Raw genomic sequence first — 22,699 nt, 5'->3', positions numbered from 1 at the left:
ATAAAAAATAGAGAAAAGGAAGATAAAGAAGGAAAGAAAAGAAATCGAATCGTAAAACAACAACAACCATGTCTTACAGCAATCCCTCCCCCCCCCCCAACCAAACAAAACAAAACAATCAAACATCAAAAACACAATAAAAAACCCCACCAAATAACAAAAACAAAATGAAAACAAGACCAAACAGTACAAATCATAGGCTAAATCAAAGACAAACAAATTGAAAAGAAAAGCAAACACACAAAAAAAAAAAAAAAAAAAAAAAAAAAAAAAAGAACAACCACAAAAAACAAACAAACCCAAAGCAACCAATGGGAAAAACTAACATGAATTATATTATATATATGACAATAACATTTGTCATTAAAAATCGTAGATTCCCTATTCACTATAGTATGAATATACACGCTATGATGATTTGATTAATCACTCTTCGTTAAATAAAAAAAGATTATAAATATATAACAACATTTATTATAGAGCGCCAATTTCCAAGTGTTCAATGACGCTTTACAAGACATAAACTAATTGACATGAGAATTTAAAAAAATAAAAAAATTACATGTTACAATTTTGAGAAAATTAAATGTTACAATACGCTTCAACAATCATGACGTCACTTCCCTCGTAATGACACATAGTAACCTAGTAACTGGTTCTAAACTATCGTAACAATGGCGGACGCCCTTATGAAATATTTCTCAAACGAGCATAAAAGCGTATCCAGAGGAGAAATACATTATAAATCTGATCATGTTTTGACTTTTATACATTCTGATCACAAGACATATGAAAAGTTCTAGCCAGCATGAAGAATAAAAAATACCGATTTTCTTTGTTTAGAACCAAGCTGCTCGCTGCTGGGCGGACGTGACTTCAGACTATTGAATCCAATTATAGATGATTTATTACGTTATGCGGACACCAATGGAATATGAAAAATGCGATTTTGAAATATTAAGGAAAAGTCAATCTAAAATAATATTCTGTATTCAGTCTAGACCGCTTGAAGCACCCAATAGTATGCATGCGCACTTCCGATAAAGACCAAGAGACATTTCCATATTGATGATGGCGCAAAGTAAAATGCACGTTCGTAGAATTTGGTTTTAGGCATTTTTCTAATATAATTTGATTTTTAAATATTTGTGCGGCTATGTGGTCTAGTGATATGACACACGCTTACGGATCGGAAGGTCTTGGGTTCGAACCTCGCTCGGCGCATAGTTGAGTACTGGAAAAGGCTCTTTACTCACATTCTCTCACCACACTCAGGTGTAAAATGAGTACCTGGCCGTTAACAGCGTTGTCTTTGTCCGAAAAATTGTAATATTGCCTAACAGGCATCATGTCTCGTCCTACATGTTAAATGTTGCTGTTGACCAGGGACCCCTTGTAAAGCGCTTTGGGCACATTGAGTGGATATTGCGCTATATAAGAGCTCAATTTATTAATTTATCCTCAGAGACACAAGATATAAAGAAATAAGTAGATACATGTTGGTAAATCCACATCTCAAAAGACAATAATATGACTCACACTGTCTTGTACTTTTTCAACTAAAATCTTTCATCATATTGTTGTTGTGCCTTGCACAAGGGAAAAAAAATCCACGTTTAATTGGGAATAAGCGACGAACTAAACAATCCACACGTTCTGCGTTGACAAGAGTCGTAACTCACAATGTACTCGGAGACAGAAAGGAATTGTCACTTTGGTCCGGTATTTGCCAGATAAGCTTGGTGTAAAATGCCAAACAAGGCACTAAAACAGATTGATGAGAAAAGAACCCCCTCCCCCCCCCCCCCCCCAACCAACCCCCGCCTTCCCAAAAAACAAACAATCCCCCTTCTCCCCCCAAAAAACCCCAATCCCCTCCCCCACCCCCTTCCAAACAAAAAACAATTAAAAAAAACAACTAAAAGTACCGAAACGAGAGGGAGAGAGAGAGAGAGAGAGAGAGAGAGAGAGAGAGAGAGAGAGTGTCTGTGTGTGTGTCACATTACATACTTTATTTTTCTCTTTGTGAGCAAAACAAAAAACAACATTGGAACAAAATTCACTTTCATTTACTTTCTGTACTTCATAATAAAATTAACCTTAATGTCCAAAGCAACTTTCTTAACCTATCATTCATTTGTAATAAGACAGACCCACATCATATTATACTGTTTGCGTCGATATGCAAAAAATATATTTCCGTATGAAGAATTTGTATAATAACACACACACACACACACACACACACACACACACACACACACACACACACACATATATATATATATATATATATATATATATATATATCTACCTATCATCATTGTGTATCGTTAGCATACTATTCATCATCATCATCATTGCCTTTTTCACCCTGGGTCAGGGTATAGGCCACAGACAAACAGTTTCCATCTTACTCTATCACCATCATCATAATTGCCTTTTTCACCCTGGGTCAGGGTATAGGCCACAGACAAACAGTTTCCATCCTTCTCTATCATCATCATTGCCTTTTTCACCCTGGGTCAGGGTATAGGCCACAGACAAACAGTTCCCATCCTTCTCTATCATCATCATCATCATTGCCTTTTTCACCCTGGGTCAGGGTATAGGCCACAGGCAAACAGTTTCCATCCTTCTCTATCCTGAGCTAACTTAAAAAAAATCTCATTCCCGGTCTTACCACTTCTCTGTATATCAGCTTCTTTAATTCTTCTCCATGTTGCCCTGAGGGTTCCGTACTATTGATAACATGGAAATGCGCCATATAACATTTTGTACTTGCCAAGTGAAAAAGTTCCGTCCACAAATTATGCTCAAATTCAATAGAAATATCATTAAAACCAATGGGACTGTTGTTTAGAGGCTTAAAAAAAGCCAAACTGACAGCACCTCGGTTCCTGACTCCCGCTTTGGCCAGTCCAAGACTTTTACCGCAATAATGACAAAAGCACTTTTTAAAAATTTTGGCCAGAAAAAGAAATAAATTAAAAATAACCGCCAACGCCTCAATAAGTCTTAAACCTGAGACTTACGAGACGCTTCTGGATATATCGTTTTCACAAAGTTGACAAGTGACAGCAAGTCAAATTAATAGACGGATATTAATTTATAATGAACGTTTTCTGAACAAAATGAAAAAAAAGAAGAAGTGTTTTATCAGTAAAAGACAATATGGATTATTTCCCTTGCTTCTATCGGAACCCGTGGAATGAAGAGAGATTTGGCGATAGAGGGCGGGAACTGATGAGGATGAGGTTCAGAGGGAGAGAATGGAAAATTGGAAAGATTTGACGCAGAGGAGGGGGTGGGAGGGGGGGGGGGTGAGTGGATTTGAGTGGGAGGTGGAGGAGGAGGAGGAGAGAACTGTTTTTAGAGTCTGTCAAGATGAATAGATCTAGAAAGTCCTATAGGGAATGAGATTGGCGGAAGAGTAGCGTCCCTTGATTGGACGTCGCCCATAGTCTGTGACGTCACCGGCGGAAAAGTTATTAGAGAGAGAACGTCATGTTGGTTGTGCGCGAGAGACGCATGCGCACAATCAACATGACGTTCCCTCTCTAACAACTTTTCCGCCGGTGACGTCACAGACTATGGGTGACGTCCAACCAAGGGACGCTACTCTTCCGCCAATCTCATTCCCTATAGGTGTCGAGTGGCCCTCTTGTATTGGAGTGAACTCTCTTGACCACTACTTCCCCCAGTCACAGACAGAGTTGTCGCCCCTTTCAACGCCCACTCGTCCCCAAGAGGAAAACAATGTCAATTATCAGGAGTGACTTCGTTGGTTCTCCAGTAATCAGTGGTTGAATTAAATATGAACCAATTTGGAACGCGGTTTCAACGGGTAACCGCCGTACTATGGGAAAACTCGTATTTAGAAATTTGGCCAGAAAACTCGTCCCTCAAATATTGATCGATTTAATTAAGTGACCATCATCTTGGCAAAAACAAAACAAAAAACTCTCTCAAACCTGGGACTTCGCGAAGTATGTATAATATAAATGGTGTCCATTTTATTGCAGCACAGACACAAAATACTATTTATTGATCATATAAATAATAATGTGAAATTGAATGTAAGCTTCAATTTAATTACAAAAACAGATCAAATGAACGTTTCGGGTTTCCCCTTTATCAACAAACCAGGATGAATGAAACACCACAGATGGACGATGTGATGTGGTAGTGGCGTAGTTAAGATGAAATGAGCAGCAACATTTACTTTATTGATCATACAAAGTCTAGAAATCTCGTCCTATCTAATCCATGTCTCTTCTCTTGTACACTCAAACGATAATCAACAAAGCCGAATTTGGAAAATAACAACCTCGATTAAAAGAGCAAAGCAAAACAAAATCAACAGTAAATAAAAAAAACAAAACAACTCCCCCCCCCTCAAAAAAAAAAAAACAAAAAAAAAACCGCAAATAAAAAAAAATCCAAAACAAATAAATGAACAAACAAAATAAAAACCCACACAATAAAAAAAACAAAAAAACACAGAAATACACACAAAAAAAGAGAAAAAAAAACATTTTAAAAAATCAAACAAAAAAAGCCCCCTACAAAAACAGCCAAAAACAAAATAAAACATATCATTTCCTCCCATCCCCTCACCCCTAAGTAAAAAGATCTAAACTTCGTTGGTTCTCCAGTAATCAGAGGTTGAATTAAATATGAACCAATTTGGAACGCGGTTTAAACGGGTAACCGCCGTGCTATGGGAAAAACTCGTATTTAGACATTTGGCCAGAAAACTCGCCCCTCAAATATTGATCGATTTAATTAAGTGACTATCATCTTGGCAAAAACAAAACAAAAAACTCTCTCAAACCTGGGACTTCGCGAAGTATGTATAATATAAATGGTGTCCATTTTATTGCAGCACAGACACAAAATATTATTCATTGATCATATAAATAATAATGTGAAATTGAATGTAAGCTTCAATTTAATTACAAAAACAGATCAAATGAACGTTTCGGGTTTCCCCTTTATCAACAAAACAGGATGAACGAAACACCACAGATGGATGAAATGATGTGGTAGTGGCGTAGTTAAGATGAAATGAGCAGCAACATTCGCTTTATTGATCATACAAAGTCTAGAAATCCCGTCCTATCTAATCCATGTCTCTTCTCTTGTACACTCAAACGATAATCAACAAAGCCGAATTTGGAAAGTAACAACCTCGATTAAAATAGCAAAGCAAAACAAAATCAACAGTAAATAAAAAAAAACAAAACAACTCCCCCCCCAAAAAAAAAACACAAAAAAAAAACAACAAAAACAACAACAACAAAAAAACAACAAAGGACAAAAAAACACCCAGACCCACCTACTAAAGCGGATTACTATAATTAGTTCCCATAACTCAGGGAAAAAAGTTAATTCCAGGATTCACGTCATAGTAGCCAGACAGACAGAGGATCCATTTTCCTGTAAGGAATGAGATTAGCGGAAGAGTAGCGTCCATTGATTGGACGTCACCCATAGTCTGTGACGTCACCGGCGGAACAGTTATTAGAGAGAGAACGTCATGTTGGTTCTGCGCATGGTCTCTCGTCCTCGTGGAGGCGAGGACGAGAGACGCATGCGCATAACCAACATGATGTTCTCTCTCTCATAACTTTTCCGCCGGTGACGTCACAGACTATGGGTGATGTCCAATCATGGGACGCTACTCTCCCGCTAATCTCATTCCCTATAATAGGGAATGTAGCTTTGATAAAACAGATTAAACTTTTTTTGACCTCAAAATATCTTGTCAAAAACGCTCAAACCTGGGATTTCCTGTGACCGTCATCTATGCGGCGATGTGGGCTAGTGGTTTGAATGACACTCGCTTTCAGATCGGAAGGTCCTGGGTTCGAGCCTCGCTCGGTGCATAGTTGAGTCCCTGGAAAAGACTCTTCACTCACATTCTCTCCCCGTATTCAGGTGTAAAATGAATACCTGGCCGTTAACAGCGTTGTCTCTGTTAGAAAATATTGTGAAATCGCCTAACGGGCGTCATGACCCTTTGTAAAACGCTCTGAGCACGTTTAGTGGATTTTGCGCTATATAAAAGCGCAAGTTTTTTTTTTCAAAAACAGCAAATGACAGGTTTGAAAATTATTGACAAGAATTTTTAAATCGATCGACATATTGGAAAGACGTAACCTTGAACGTTTATAGTCTAGCTAATACAGCTTAGTGAGAATTACTCATAAATGCGGATGGCAAAAAGCAAAAACAAAGACCCGAGTGACGTCAACTTCATTCTATCTATCGTCTGTTTTGATTATTAGCAGCTATTCTTAACTATAGTCAGATTTTTAATAAGCTGCGCATCTTTTTCTTCTTTTTCTAAGCTGTCTCTCAATACACAGCTGCAAAGATTTGTATGAACCTCTGAATCAATTTGTCTTAATTTAAAAAAATATTTTTTTCTTCATAACTTATAAAACAATAGGAAAGGATTTCGCTTATTACAGCTACATTAGAATCGATGACTGGTAAGGATCGGAACTCATAGATGATTTATGGTATCAATATTATGACTTTTCCGTTTATCCATTTTGAAGCAATTTGTTAAAATGGAATGTTCGCTTAATTGAAACGTTTATGATGTACATACAGTATCTGAAAATGAAGGAACGAATGGCAATCCTTAACTATCAGAGACATCTACATATCAATAGGGAATCAGAAGAGCGGAAGAGTAGCGTCCCTTGATTGGACGTCACCGGAGGAGAAGTTATTTGTAAACAAAACATCTTTTATTTCTAATTTGTAGTCTACATCATATTTTGTTAACGTTTCATAATGGAGAAAACTAAAGAAAAGATCTTCGTTGATTATGATATGCATTTTTGTACAGAAATATGAATAATAAATGTTGTATTTGGAGCGGCTTGGCTTGTAGTTGGTTTGTTTACAAATAACTTCTCCGCAAGTGACGTCCAATCAAGGGACGCTACTCTTCCGCTAATCTCATTCCCTATACACATTACTGATAAATACAAATGAAAGTGAACATTAATTACGCGCTTCCAACTTTATTTTGATTTCAAAATTTTGAAAAAATAGCTTGTATTTATGCCAAAGAGGATTACATAAATTTAATGTAGTCTGGTCAAAAGTAGAAATTCATCAACTTATGATAGGGTGTTTCCCACAAATATGTACATGTGCTCAACAACAACAACAACAAAAGAAACAACAACAACAACAACAACAACAACAACAAAAATAAATCCTGGGCACATCAATCGTCACATTGTGTAAGATAACCTGCGAACCTCAGGGTTGATTGTGAAATTCCAATTGGATTCACTAGTCTGATGTCACGTCGCCCAGCAACGGCGGCCATCGTGGTTCTAAACAAAGAAAATCGGTACTATTTCATCTTCATGCTGGCTAGAACTTTTCATATGCCTTGTGATCAGAATGTGTAAAAGTCAAAACATGATCAGATTTATCTTTTTTTCTCCTCTGGATACACTTTTATGCTCGTCGGAGAAGTATTTCATAAGGGCGTCCGCCATTGTTCCGATAATTTAGGGCCCAGTTACTATGTTACCATACATCATTACGAGGGAAGTGACGTCATGACTGTTGAAGAGTATTCAATTGCCGTCATTTTTAATGGCGTATCGATAGATACAAGAAGACTTCTTTTAGCAGCTTTACGAAATGGAGCCGATTGAGATTCCGTTTCGTATCGTATTGTATTTAAAAGCTAATCCTTTAAATGCGATGTGAAACTTTCATTCATAGATAGAATTTTTCAAAGCTATATAAACAGCATTCATTGTTAATTTGACGATTTTGAGTATATAGATAATCACTATTTCAAATGATTTAAAGCTAGAGATTTCATATCAGTCTTCGGTCATTGCGACATGATGTAAATCAAAATGCAATAAATTTTACTCGGGAACTAGTATGACGTGATATCATAATCACTAGCCGGAACTACAGTGTCAGCACGAGATTTTTTTGGAAAACGATGAATTCATCTCTTACTTTGTGGTGAGCAACTTGTTTACACTTTTTTTACAGTGTAAAATCTCAAATTTATTGTCAGGGGTTCTAAAATAGTTTTATAGGTCTTAAAGAAGAAAACTCAATTCGGTCCAAAATCTATAGATAGTTCGAAGATGACGTCACTCAGGCCTTTGTTATTGTTTTTGCCATCCGCGTTTGTGAGTTGTTCTCACTAAACTGTATTAACCAGACTATAGATAGAATGCGCTTGGCCAAGGAGTTCACAACATTGCCATCCGGAAGTATAACGGACCAACACACAAACTCTGTGTAACCATGAACTTTTATAGTCTGGTTAATACAGTTTAGTGAGAACAACTCACAAACGCGTATGGCAAAAACAATAACAAAGGCCTGAGTGACGTCATCTGCATACTATCTATAAAAGTTCATGGCTACACAGAGTTTGTGTGTTGGTCCGTTATACTTCCGGATGGCAATGTTGTGAACTCCTTGGCCAAGCGCATTCTATCTATAGAAAGTTTGAAAATGACGTCACTCAGGTGTTTATTATTGTTTTTTGCCATCCAAGTTTATGAGTATTGCTCACTGAACTGTATTAACCCGACTATAAACGTTCGTGGATACACACAGTTTTGTGTGTTGGTCCGTTATACTTCCGGATGGCAATGTTATGAGCTTCTTAGCCAAGCGCATACTATCTAGATTCAGTTAAGACAAATTGACAAATCAGAGGTTGACACAAAGTTTTACAACTTTTGATAGAGGGACAACTGAGAAAAACTAGAAAAACACGCGCTATTAAAAAAAATCTGACTATAGATTTTCTAATCAAAGATACAGCTGATCTGTTACAAATTATGCAAAGTACAGGGTTAATTAACCGGTAGATTTATGACCAATCAAAACATGGGATTTGTGACACACCTTCACACGTGCTCGGACAAACGCAGTTGGTTAACGTGAATGAAATCGACCTCTTTCTGATCATTGTTGTTGTTTTGATACCGCCGAATGGGTGACTAGTTATCACACGATTTTCTCGATCAAACTAGAGGATATAAACGTTTAAGAATACATAGAATTTTCGGTGTTGGTTCTATAGATAGTATGCAGATGACGTCACTCAGGGCTTTGTTATTGTTTTTGCCATCCGCCTTTGTGAGTTGTTCTCACTAAACGGTATTAACCTGACTATAAAAGTTCATGGTTACACAGAGTTTGTGTGTTGGTCCGTAATACTTCCGGATGGCAATGTTGTGAACTCCTTGGCCAAGCGCATTCTATCTATATTAAAGACCTTCTAAACATATATGTCCCCAATAGAAACTTGAGGTCAAGCAATGACCAATCAATCCTTGTCAAACCTAAGCCATTGCGTAAAATAGGTGAACAGTCTTTTCAATTTTCGGCCCCCATTTTTGGAACTCTCTCCATCACACGTGAGATGCTCGGATTCGTTGACAACGTTGAAATCTCGCTTAAAGTTTTATCTTTTTACGTCATAATGTTGCAATATTATTTTCATATTTTGTTGTTGTTAAATTGAATTCGTATCACGTTTCCTTCACACTTGTCTCACTGTAATATGTTTTGTTTTATATCACTGTAAAGCGCTTAGAGCCTGTGACAACGGGGTAAAGCGCTATATAAATGCCATTTATTATTATTATTATTACTAGTTATCACACGATTTTCTCGATCAAACTAGAAGATATAAACGTTTAAGAATACATAGAAATTTCGGTGTTGGTTCTATTGATCAAGCGGTAGAATAGTGGGTATTTTACTTAGACGCATACAATTGTTAGTAAAACCTGTTTAGTGTCCTGTGTTAACGAATCATCACCATTGTTTACATTATGACGACTGTTCGAGAGGCTTGGTTATCTATGTGTCTATTATTTCAAAGGTTATTCAACTTTGAACTTTGACCTTTTTTTTTGGTCGCATTTCAAATGGGCCAAAATCGACGTGGATATCCGAACGCAATAGGATTCAATAACCTGATGTCACGTCGCCCAGCAACAAGCAGTTTGGTTCTAAACAATGAAAATCGGTTAACTTAACTACGCCACTACCACATTATCTCATTCATCTGTGGTTTTTCATTCATCCTGTTTTGTTGATAAAGGGGAAACCCGAAACGTTCATTTGATCTGTTTTTCATTAAATTGAACCTTACATTCAACTTCACGTTATTATTTATTTCCTCGAGCTTCGAGCAGCAACATTTACATTAGATTTTACATGTTAATGGTAGTTGAATAAAACGATCTATGTACATGCTCATTTTTAATACATATTTTTCCAATGTTGAAAAGTAGCAAAGATCTCTAGGCTTGATTGAGTCAATTGTGTTGCCTTAACAAAGGGTCCCTTCTTCTTCTAGGTTCCATGCCTGGTCCAGGCTTCGGATACTGCATGAATTATCTCTTTCCATTCCTCCCTGTCTCTTGCTTTTTCAAACAGCTCTTGGATTGTTAGGTTGGTGAAGCCCTTCAGTTGGTCTATGAGTGTTTTTCTTTGTCTCCCCCGGGCGCGTTTACCAGGTATTTTTCCACAACTTGCCAGGTATTCATTTTTATCTTTCCTTACTATGTGTCCGAAAAAGGATAGTTGTCGATCCGCTATTAAGGGCATTAGTTTCCTTTGTTGGTATGTTTGTTTTAGCACTTCTTCGTTCCCTGTCCAACTGCAAAACGTTACATGTTGAACGAAACATGTCTGGCGCCTGTTTTGACGATATGACAATTATTTCCGGCAGAGACAACGCTGTTTACAAAGGCTATTGTTCAATACAGACAGCATAAAATGATCAACGTTGATGACAAAGCGTTGTGATAATGTTTACTTTGACTTAGTTTTTCGCGCTTCATTAGTTTTGTGTTGTGAATTCACGTTCACGAGCACCCTCTATAGATAGAATGCACTTGGCCAGGGAGTTCACAACATTGCCATCCGGAAGTATAACGGACCAACACACAAACTCTGTGTAACCATGAGCGTTTATAGTCTGGTTAATACAGTTTAGTGAGAACAACTCACAAACGTGGATGGCAAAAACAATAACAAAGGCATGAGTGACGTCATCTGCATACTATCTATAGACGTGGGGGGTAGATACCCCATTACATACACTAACTGCCTGTGTTTTGTTGTGCAATTTCTATAATTGCATTGTTTTGTTCGTGGAACGATTACATTTTTTTTTCCGAGTCATGAAACATATTGTTGTTCTTTTTTATTCAAACAAAACGTATCGAATTCCATGGCATATTTCTATAATGTCCTTTTATCATTATTATTGCTTTAGTTATTATATTCGTTATTGTCATTATTATTATTATTATTATTATTATTATTATTATTATTATTATTATTATTATTATTATTATTATTATTATTATTATTATTATTATTATTATTATTATTATTATTATTATTATTATATTATTATTATTATTATTATTATTATTATTATCCTATTATTATTATAAGTGATAAAGATAATAAAATAAGAATAATAATGATAATAATAATAATAATAATAATAAAAACAATAATAATAATAATAATAATAATACTTTATTGCAGCCCCAAAATATTCTTTTTAAAAACAGACGTGTTATAATTTACAAAATAAAACAAATAGATCATGGAAATATGATGTATATATTACAATACTCCAAATAATAAATCATTTGCAAAAACTAAGTTAAAAAATCAGCTAATTTTCGCCAGTTTTTATCGCCTGAAGAATGAAAACTAAACCAGTTACTGGTAGTCTAGCACGAATAAATAGCAGAAATAAATTCTCAAATATTTAAAAAGTGAGGACAAAGTTGATACGTTGTCCCGACGTTTCTGACAAATCAAATGGTTATAATATGAGCGTATTATAATTTCGATGTTAGATCGTTAAAAAAATATTTCATTTCCCAACCCAGAGAAACTGTTAAAAATGTTTTTTTTTAAAAATTCAGCTTTAAATAGCGCATTATCCGCTAAATGTGCCCAAAGCGCTTTACAAGGGGTCCCTGGTTAACAGCAACATTTAACATGTAGGACGGGACATGACGCCTGTTAAGCGATATTACAATTTTTCGGACAAAGACAACGCTGTTAACGGCCAGGTACTCATTTTACACCTGAGTACGGTGAGAGAATGTGAGTAAAGAGCCTTTTCCAAGGACTCAACTCTGCGCCGAGCGCGAGGCTCGAACCCAGGACCTTCCGATCCGAAAGCGAGTGTCACACCACTAGACCACATACGCGCACATAGCCAAACGGCATTTTCATATGTTTTTTTTCCCCCTTCTAAATATCATATAATTTGATTATTATTGTGGCGAACGTTACGGAAACGATCTTTTGGTCGACCTCATGAAAAAAAGTTGATGTTACACTTCCTTCATTATTGATCAAGAAAGGGATATAACCTAAGATTTAAATGAAGACAAACGGTAGAAGTTGATAGGGGGTTATTTCCCCTGTCAAACTCTTTGTTGGAACAATTCACGGTTATAGATAGTATGCAGATGACGTCACTCATACCTTTGTTATTGTTTTTGCCATCCGCGTTTGTGAGTTGTTCTCACTAAACTGTATTAACCCGACTATAAAAGTTCATGGTTACACAGAGTTTGTGTGTTGGTCCATTATACTTCTGGATGGCAATGTTGTGAACTCCTTGGCCAAGCGCATTCTATCTATAGATAGTATGCGCTTGGCTAAGAAGTTCACAACATTGCCATCCAGAAGTAAAACTGGCCAACACACAAAACTGTGTGTATCCATGAATGTTTATAGTCTGGTTAATACAGTTTAGTGAGAAGTACTCAGGAACGCGGATGGCAAAAAAAAAACAATAACAAAGACCTGAGTGACGTCATCTTTGAACCATCTATATTATTAGATAAAAATCTAGAGTCCACCCGGGATTGATCATCCCGGTTCCTATGCGTTTGAAGCAATGCTCTATCAACTGAGCTCTCGAGACACCCGAAAAATGGTGTTCGAACCAACCAGTGTCTGGACATCAAATCAAGGCCCAAACACTAATGTGGGGGAAATGTGGAATATAGATTGTTCGAAGATGACGTCACTCAGGTCTTTGTTATTGTTTTTTGTCATCCGCGTTTATGAGTAATGCTCACTGAACTGTATTAACCTGACTATAAACGTTCATGGATACACACAGTTTTGTGTGGTGGCCAGTTATACTTCCGGATGGCAATGTTGTGAACTTCTTAGTCAAGCGCATTATATCTATCAACTGAGTTCTCGGGAAACCCGAAAAATTGTATTCGAACCAGCAGTGTTTGGACATCAAACCAAGGCCCAGAAACTAATGTGGGGGAAATGTGGAATATAGATAGTATGCGCTTGGCTAAGAAGCTCATAACATTGCCATCCGGAAGTATAACGGACCAACACATAAAACTGTGTGTATCCATGAACGTTTATAGTCGGGTTAATACAGTTCAGTGAGTATTACTCATAAACGCGGATGGCAAAAAACAATAACAAAGACCTAAGTGACGTCATCTTCGAACTATCTTTAGAAGTAGCCATCTAAAGGTCAGTGAGTTTTAAACTTCAAGATCAACCTGGTTAGAGATTGACCTTACAATCAACTTTCTTGATCAGTATTGGACGTCATGTCGTGTGGCTCACAATACCAACGACACCAAGGGAGGTAACCTAAATAATTCAAAATGTAATATTTAAATATACTGAATTATTTCCCTTGGGAAGTCTGCGACCTGCAGGATTGCATATATTTTCAACCGGTAATATATAGTATGCGTTTGGCTAAGATGCTCACAACATTGCCAACCGTAAGTATAACGGACCAACACACAGAACTATGTATAACCTTAAACGTTTATAGTCTGGTTAATACAGTTTAGTGAGAAGTACTCATAAACGTGGATGGCAAATATCAATAACAAACACCCGAGTGACGTCAACTTCATTCTATCTATAGAGAATATCTGTTTACTCATGTAAACGCCAATCAACAAACCCAAACATCTTCAAATATTCATGTACACCCCTCACTACCAAAGACTGGAACGCTCTTCTCGAATCATGTGCGAACATAACAGCGTTTATATAGAGCAATATCCACTAAATGTGCTCAAAACGCTTTACAAGGGTCCCTGGTCAACAACAACATTTAGCATGTAGGACGGGACATAACGCCTGTTAGGCGATATTACAATTTTTCGGACAAAGACAACGCTGTTACCGGCCAGGTACTCATTTTACACCTGAGTACGGTGAGAGAATGTGACTAAAGAGCATTTTCCAAGGACTCAACTATGCGCCAAGCACGAGGCTCGAACCCAGGACCTTTCGATCCGAAAGCGTGTGTCATACCACTAGACCACATAGCCGCACAAAATTATTCAGCCTAGACACCAACAATGGCTGTCACATTCACCAACTCTCTCCGCCCTCGAATACAAATACTCAAAATGGAGTCGATTCCAAGTAACATTCAGATTCAAAAACTTTATAAGCGATTGATTTTAAGAAGGGGTTTATGTGCGGCTATGAGGTCTAGTGGTATGACACTCGCTTTCGGATAGGAAGGTCCTGGGTTTGAGCCTCGCCCAGCGCATAGTTGATTCCTTGGAAAAGGCTCTTTACTCACATTCTCTCACCGTACTCAGGTGTAAAATGAGTACCTGGCCGTTAACAGCGTTGTCTCTGTCAGAAAAAGATTGTAATATCGCCTAACAGGCGCCATGTCTCGTTCTACACATTACGTGTTGCTGTTGGTCAGGGACCCCTTGTAAAGCGCTTTGAGCACATTTAATGGATATTTCCCTATATAAAAGCTCATTTTTTAAAAAAAGAGCAGGATCATGTCGGGCAAAAAACGAGGCAAACAGTGAATTTTTAAACGATCAAAAATATATTCTAGATCTTTTGATTTTATGAGATAAATAATGTCCATTCTCCTCAAAAAATGTTTAAATATGTATGGACAATAAAGATCTATTATTATTATTATTATTATTATTATTATTATTATTATTATTATTATATTATTATTATTATTATTTTATTATTATTATCATTATTATTATTATTATTATTATTATTATTATTATTATTATTATTATTATTATTATTATTATTATTATTATTATTATTATTATAATATTATTATTATTATTATTATTATTATTATTATTATTATTATTTATTATTATATTATCATTATTATTATTATTATTATTATTATTAATACCAGGCCCACAACAGCGTCGGAATAAAACTAACATCGTTTTACATTTACACCTATATTGTCTGGTTCTGTTCGTGAAGCGTTGCTGGTATCTTGGGAATAATATATCAACGTGATATTATTGTATTTGAGTTGAGTGACGCAAGTGATTGTTCACATCAGAGACACGTGTCCTTGTCAACAATATGGACATTAAACACCCACCCCCTCCCCCCTCCCCCCTCCTTACCACCCAGAGGAAAATCGTCACATTCGTTACGATGCAGTCCACATTTTTATCATTCTGATTTATTTTGTACACATCACAATATTTGAACAAAAACGTTTGCTATAGTTAAAGTATATTAACACTGTGTTGAAGAGCTCATTTTGAAGAAAATAATGTTTATAGCAAGAACTAACAGCTTGTGTGTTTGAGTGAAATCTATTTTTGTATTAAAAATTCTTTTTGCCATTTTCGCCACGACATCATAAGATATCGTCGCCTAGACATTCCACGAAGGAATATAGATAACTCATCAAACAAGATGTCTGATGTCAACAGGAATCACCCATGTTGTCCAAGTGAAAAAATTGGGGGTTAATAATCTTTCTCAAGGTAAAAAACGAAAGTGCCTGAAGCGGGGCTCGAACCCGGGTCCTTCCGGGTCACAGTGCAATGCCTTAACCACTCGGCCACTTCGCATTTGTATAGGTTGGGTGTAAAGTTTTGGGGACAATCCGGAAAATGGCCGGTAAGGAGAGAGTGAAATCGTCCAAAATGAAGGATAACCTCTCAACTGTAATAGTAGCATCAATGGTGTCCAGGAGGTCTTAGGTTCGATCCCCAGTCGAGTCAGACTAATATTTTTGGGCTGGTTGTTTTCTGGTATTTTCCTTTCTAGATTTGTCTGGCACTGTTTTATAGACACCTTTTCAGACAGACTGACATCACGTGATACTTATTGTTTGTGCGGCTATCTATGTGGTCTTGTGGTATACTCTCGCTTTCGGATCGGAAGGTCCTGGGTTAGAGCCTCGCTCGTTGCATCGTTGAGTCCTTGGAAAAGGCTCTTTACTCACATTCTCTCACCGTACTCATGTGTAAAATGAGTACCTGGTCTTTAACTGCGTTGTCTCTGTCCTGTCCGGAAAAAATAATGTAATATCGCCTAACAGGCATCATGTTATGTGTTGCGGTTGGTTAGGGACTCTTTGTAAAGCGCTTTGAGCACGTTTAGCGGATATTGCGCGATATAAAAAGCTCAATTTGATTTACTTTGTAATGCGCTTTGAGCACATTTAGTTGACATTGGACTATATAAAAGTTAATTTTTTACGTCACGGATCTCATCTGAACAAGCAGAGACAGAAGTTAACGTGTGTTTTTCCAGTAGTAATAAATAACAATGTGAAATTGAATGTAAGCTTCAATTTAATATACGAAAACAGATAAAATGAACGTTTCGGGTTCCCCCTTTATCAACAAAATAGTAGACGTGATGAATGAATGAAAGAAAAGACCAGGTCATGAAACATAATCGTCTCGGGCACATAATTTAACAAAGTGGGACACTTCATTTATTATGCAAGGATTGAGTGCCCGGTTTCCCAAGAGTACCAATTTGTGCTTTAGAACAAAGACACCCACTGGCACGACATGCAAACCAAGTCATGTCTTAGACTGTAGAAGTCAGACTACGAGGAAGGATTTTGTATTTCTGGATCAACAAGCTCTGCTGTATGTGACATGAACGGACAAAACACGATTTTACATTTCGGCCAGAAAAGTTTTGACTTTAAACATCGATTGATTAAAATAAATAAGATTAACCCCAACTTGGCAAAAAATGGTCCTTCAAAGCCATTAGGTCCATGGAGCCGGAGATTATCAAAGTATAAATAGCAAAAAAAACGGACAATGACAATTGCTTGCTATCCTTTAGATAGGACGGTAGACTGTCGCATGTACTTTCCGCCAGATCAAACAGACCCAGTGACCCAATCGCTGCTGGGTAAAGTGGGAGGAAAAAAAAATAATCCCGACTTCACCCAGGATGGATCGCGGCCCCTTTGCATGTGAAGCGAGTTCTCTACCAACTGAGCTACCGGGGTCCCACAACTCGACTAAATGAATCAAAAATAAAATTTCTTCGAAGACTCAAGTTTGAACCCTTTTGACAAATTGGAGACTCGTCTTAATTGATTAAGTAAAAGTTTTAAGGCCAAAATGAAATAAGGTTATTTTGTTAGTGTTTCCATACTATGAAAAAACCAAATTCATTGTTTAAAATTTTGGCCTAAAAAGTCGTTCTTCAAATGACCCAAATCTTGTCAAAAGAATCTCAAACATGGAACTACAAGGAAGTTTTCCAGGACGTCCCAGGTTTGAGAGGGTTTGATAAGGTGAAGTTCATTTATCAATAGGTTTAATGAAGAACACGGTTTTCTTAAATTAATAATAAATTGAGCTCTTATATAGGGCAATATCCACTAAATGTGCTCAAAGCGCTTTACAAGAGGTCCCTGGTCAACAGAAACATTTAACACGTAGGACGAGACATGACGCCTGTTAGGCAATATTACAATTTTTCGGACAAAGATGACGCTGTTACCGGCCAGGTACTCATTTTACACCTGAGTGTGGTGAGAGAATGTGAGTAAAGAGCCTTTTCCAAGGACTCAACTATGCGCCGAGCGAGGTTCGAACCCAGGACCTTCCGATCCGAAAGCGAGTGTCATACCACTAGACCACATAGCCGCACAATGTTGCCAAATTAATAAAAATAGTGTTTGTTCAGAGTACGAAAGATAAGTGTACGGCTGTTAATGAATTCTATGGAAGAATGGCGTTTTAGCTAAGTACAATTTGCTGTAACTTCAGTATCTGTCTGGAAAGTTGCTTTGAAAGAATTTGACCGTCACACAATTGTCTGTTAAGTCGTTCGCTCCGGACAATGGCCCAGTTACAGGACAATGCCACGTATTTTTATATATTTGAGGGCGAGTTCCATTCTTTGTTTTACTATAGGACTCAATTTATTTAATTTATCTACTCTATGGAAAGTGTGACCAGTTTTCGTTTATTGTTTAATTTGGGGGAAAAAGGGGGGGGGGTGGTGGGAGGGTCGCCAACAGCAAGACAAAATTAGCCATAAATTGGATTCAATAGTCTGATGTCACGTCGCCCAGCAACGGCGGTCATCGTGGTTCTAAACAAAGAAAATCGGTACTTTTTATTCTTTATGCTGGCTAGAACTTTTCACATGTCTTGTGATCAGAATGTGTAAAAGTCAAAACATGATCAGATTTATGTTTTTTTTCCCTCTTGATACGCTTTTATGCTCGTCGGAGAAATATTTCATAAGGACGTCCGCCATTGTTCCGATAGTTTAGAGCCAGTTACTAAGTTACCATGCGTCATTACGAGGGAAGTGATCTCACGACTATCTATATTCATGTTTTCGTCCAACCGAGTCATCAATCACATGATTATTGCTGTCCAACGATTGGATATTTCTTAACAAATGTAAACACGCTGATTTGTTTATGAACATTGTTAACATAAACATGTGTCAAGTGTAACAAAATGACCAATCGTGATGTCAGATATTTCAAAAGCTGTGAACACCTTTTGCAATGTGACCAATGACCTCGAGCACATGGAAAGGTAATAAGGATCATCCCCATGAACAGACGTTTACGTATTTGCACCTCGGACTTAGCCAATGGTTGGTCGGTGTTGTTGGCTTTGTTGTGGTGTCGATGACCGCAACGACGTCATAAAAATCTCACCTCTTGTCACATTTCATGATGTGACACAAAGCTTTTGAATGATGGTTGATATTGATCGAAATAGATTGTGAGTGGGTGAGTGAGTGGTGATGATTATAATGGTGATGATGGTGGTGATGATGATGATAATGATAACGATGATGATGATGATGATGATGATGATGATGATGATGATGATGATGGTGATGATGATGATGATGATGCTGATGATTATATAGAGCCTAAACCCAATAGCAGCTCTAAAAGCTTTACACGCGCGCGCGCGCGCACACACACACACACACACGCTCTCGAACAAACATATAGATAGTTCGAAGATGACGTCACTCATGTCTTTGTTATTGTTTTTTGCCATCCGCGTTTATGAGTAATGCTCACTGAACTGTATTAATCTGACTATAAACGTTCATGGATACACACAGTTTTGTGTGTTGGTTCGTTATACTTCCGGATGGCAATGTTATGAACTACTTAGCCAAGCGCATACTATCTATACATGGATGTAAAAACCAAAAACAATTTAGCCCCCCTTCCCCCCCCCCCCCCAATCAGTTCCCTCATTTAATAGTAACATTGCTCAATAAAAATATAGTCTTTAAAAAGCAATGAGGGAGACTGAGTTAAGGAGTGAGTGTGTGTGTGTGTGTGTGCGTGTGTGTGTGTATGTGTGTGTGTGTGTGAGAGAGAGAGAGAGAAAGAGAGATGTGAAGAGAAAGAGAGAGAGGGAGAGAGAGGGAGAAATAAAGAGAGAGAGAGAGAGAGATGTGAAGAGAAAGAGAGAGAGGGAGAGAGGGAGAAAGAGAGAGAGAGAAAGAGAGACAGAGAGAGAGAGAGAGAGGGAGAGAAAGAGACAGAGAGAGAGAGAGAAAGAGAGAGAGAAAGAGAAACAGACAGAGAGAGATAGAGAAAGAAAGAAAGAAAGAAAGAGAGAGAGAGGGAGAGAGAGAGAGAGCGAGATAGATAGATAGATAGATAGAGAGAAAGATAGATAGATAGATAGATAGATAGAGAGAGAGAAAGTATTATATTATATATTAATATTATATATATATATATATATATTATATATATTAAAAGAGAGAGAGAGAGAGAGAGAGAGAGAGAGAGAGAGATCACACAAACCAGAGAGAAACAAAACCAGATAAAAATGGCTGACCTTTCACATTGAAGTGTTATTTCCCATTAGTTCCGAAAATGGGACAATGGAAGTGGTTCGCTCACTCACACGTGGTCGTTGACGTCACAGCCAGTCGTTTTATCCAGAATTGGACAAGAGTCATCATTAATTCAACAATACAGATGAAATGGCTAGTTATTGTAATTTATGGCACCCCAGCTTTTTTGTTTCTCTCTCTGTCTCTTTGTGCTCACTGTCATACGATAACAGACAAATGCGGCCCGTAACATTAGAAGGACCCACTGATAGGGGGTTAAAAATGCCATGCATCAAGGCATCACGCTAATAGTCCGGGTATGCTCGTCGCCATTGTAAACTTTTAGCCTGACACTGAACAAAAACTGGCGACAAAAGACAAGGCTTTGCTCACAAAAGAAGGCAATGGTGAGTTGTATTCAATAGTTCAACCAATGGGATGATAATTTGTTTCCTTTTGCTTTACTAATAACTGCACAAACCTTAAAATGACGTCAAACTGTAAGTCTTTGGGGGTTCTATCGTGGCCTTCGTAAAGTGATGGCCTGACACTGACCAAAAAATGACGTCAAAATGCCAGTCTTTGCCACAAAAGAAAACAAATCGTGAGTTGTATTCAATAGTTCAACCAATGAAATAACTTGTTTCCATGAACTCTACTAACGACAACTCACTAGACGGTGCAAAAACCAAATAATGACGTCAAACTGCCAGTCCTTTTGGATTTCAGTATCAGGCTTTAACATAACGATGGCTAGGGTTCTATTGTCAGGCTATTGATAGTTCGAAGTTTACGTCACTCAGGTCTTTGTTATTGTGATTTTGCAATCCGCGTTTATGAGTAATTCTCACTAAACTGTATTAACCCGACTATAAACGTTCATGGATACACAAAGTTTTGTGTATTGGTCCGTTGTACTTCCGGATGGCAATGTTATGAGCTTCTTGGCCAAGCGAATACTATCTATAGATAGTATGCAGATGACGTCACTCAGGCCTTTGTTATTGTTTTTGCCATCCGCGTTTGTGAGTTGTTCTCACTAAACTGTATTAACCAGACTATAGATAGTATGCAGATGACGTCACTCAGGTCTTTGTTATTGTTTTTTGCCATCCGTGTTTATGAGTAATGCTCACTGAACTGTATTAACCCGACTATAAACGTTCATGGATACACACCGTTTTGTGTGTTGGTCCGTTATACTTCCGGATGGCAATGTTATGAGCTTCTTAGCCAAGCGCATACTATCTATAAAAGTTCATGGTTACACAGAGTTTGTGTGTTGGTCCGTTATACTTCCGGATGGCAATGTTGTGAACTCCTTGGCCAAGCGCATTCTATCTATATGTAACAATGGCTACGGTATGCTCGTCCTGTAGTAAAAACCAAGTCAACGCTTGACTCAATTATCAATCAACAATCCATGATGAATATCGTAGTCGTAAGATATTGAAAAATGAAGGCAATCCAGTTCTTATAGATAGAATGCGCTTGGCCAAGGAGTTCACAACATTGCCATCCGGAAGTATAACGGACCAACACACAAAACTGTGTGTATCCATGAACTTTTATAGTCTGGTTAATACAGTTTAGTGAGAACAACTCACAAACGCGGATGGCAAAAACAATAACAAAGGCCTGAGTGACGTCATCTGCATACTATCTATACCCATTGTGACGTCACAAACTCACAGGAAGAAATAACACACAACAGTGAATGGAACTCACAGTGACACCCAACCTGAAATCTTCACCACAACAACTCAATAGCCAAACAACAACATTCTGGAACACTTTGAAACACAACGATAAATCGATCAGAGACGTTTTTGCAGGCCATGCAATCATTTTACATAGGACGACGATGAGAACAAGGGAGTTAAGTAGTGAGTATTATGGACTTATACATCGAGTTACAATAGGAAAGAGTTGCCCCCCTTTGTTATTAGCTAATTGATTTTAGTTACAGATTAATTAGTTATTATCCATTAAATCCATTGTTAAAAATATTATTTGTGCTTACAAATATCGGAGCGGCATGCCCTAGAGAAGGATGCACTCTTTTTTCTTTACTTTCCATAGTTGAATTATTTATATTTATACTGTTTTTCCTACTTACAATGTTGTTGCGATATATTTGTATAATATATATTCTAACTTATAGATAGAACAAAGATGACGTCACTCAAGCCTTGTTATTGTATTTTGCCATCCGCGTTTGTGAGTGATTCTAACTAATCTGTATTAACCAGACTATAAACGTTCATGGATATACACAGTTTTGTGTATTGGTCCGTTATACTTCCGGATGGCAATGTTATGAGCATCTTAGCCAAGCGCATACTATCTATACTCAATAGTAAACTGTTCTCTCACATTTAATCACTTAACGCTTCTGAGTTGAGTGATTCCACAATATTACTCTGGTGTTCCATCAAAAAATACAACCGTGAGTAAAGAACATTTCCGAAGGAATCACCTTTGCGCTGGTCACTTCAGAACTAGAACGAGG

At 37.4% G+C, this 22,699-nt stretch overlaps 1 protein-coding gene across 1 annotated transcript in view; it reads right to left on the bottom strand.

Moving 5' to 3' along the window:
- Positions 1-1,671, bottom strand: part of LOC144973623 (uncharacterized) — an 18,480-nt gene extending 16,809 nt beyond the window's left edge. The window contains exon 1 of the mRNA XM_078916286.1: positions 1,540-1,671. The gene's annotated coding sequence lies outside the window, so the exon portion shown is untranslated. The remainder of the gene's footprint in view (positions 1-1,539) is intronic.
- Between the last annotated feature and the right edge of the window lie 21,028 nt (positions 1,672-22,699).

Source organism: Berghia stephanieae, chromosome 5 (assembly GCF_034508935.2).
Source record: "Berghia stephanieae isolate SIO BIC M18660-M18661 chromosome 5, UCSD_Bste_1.3, whole genome shotgun sequence".
In the NCBI taxonomy this organism is placed as follows: domain Eukaryota; kingdom Metazoa; phylum Mollusca; class Gastropoda; order Nudibranchia; family Aeolidiidae; genus Berghia; species Berghia stephanieae.
The sequence above is the reverse complement of the archived record's forward strand: the minus strand, read 5'-3'. Positions and strand labels throughout refer to the sequence as shown.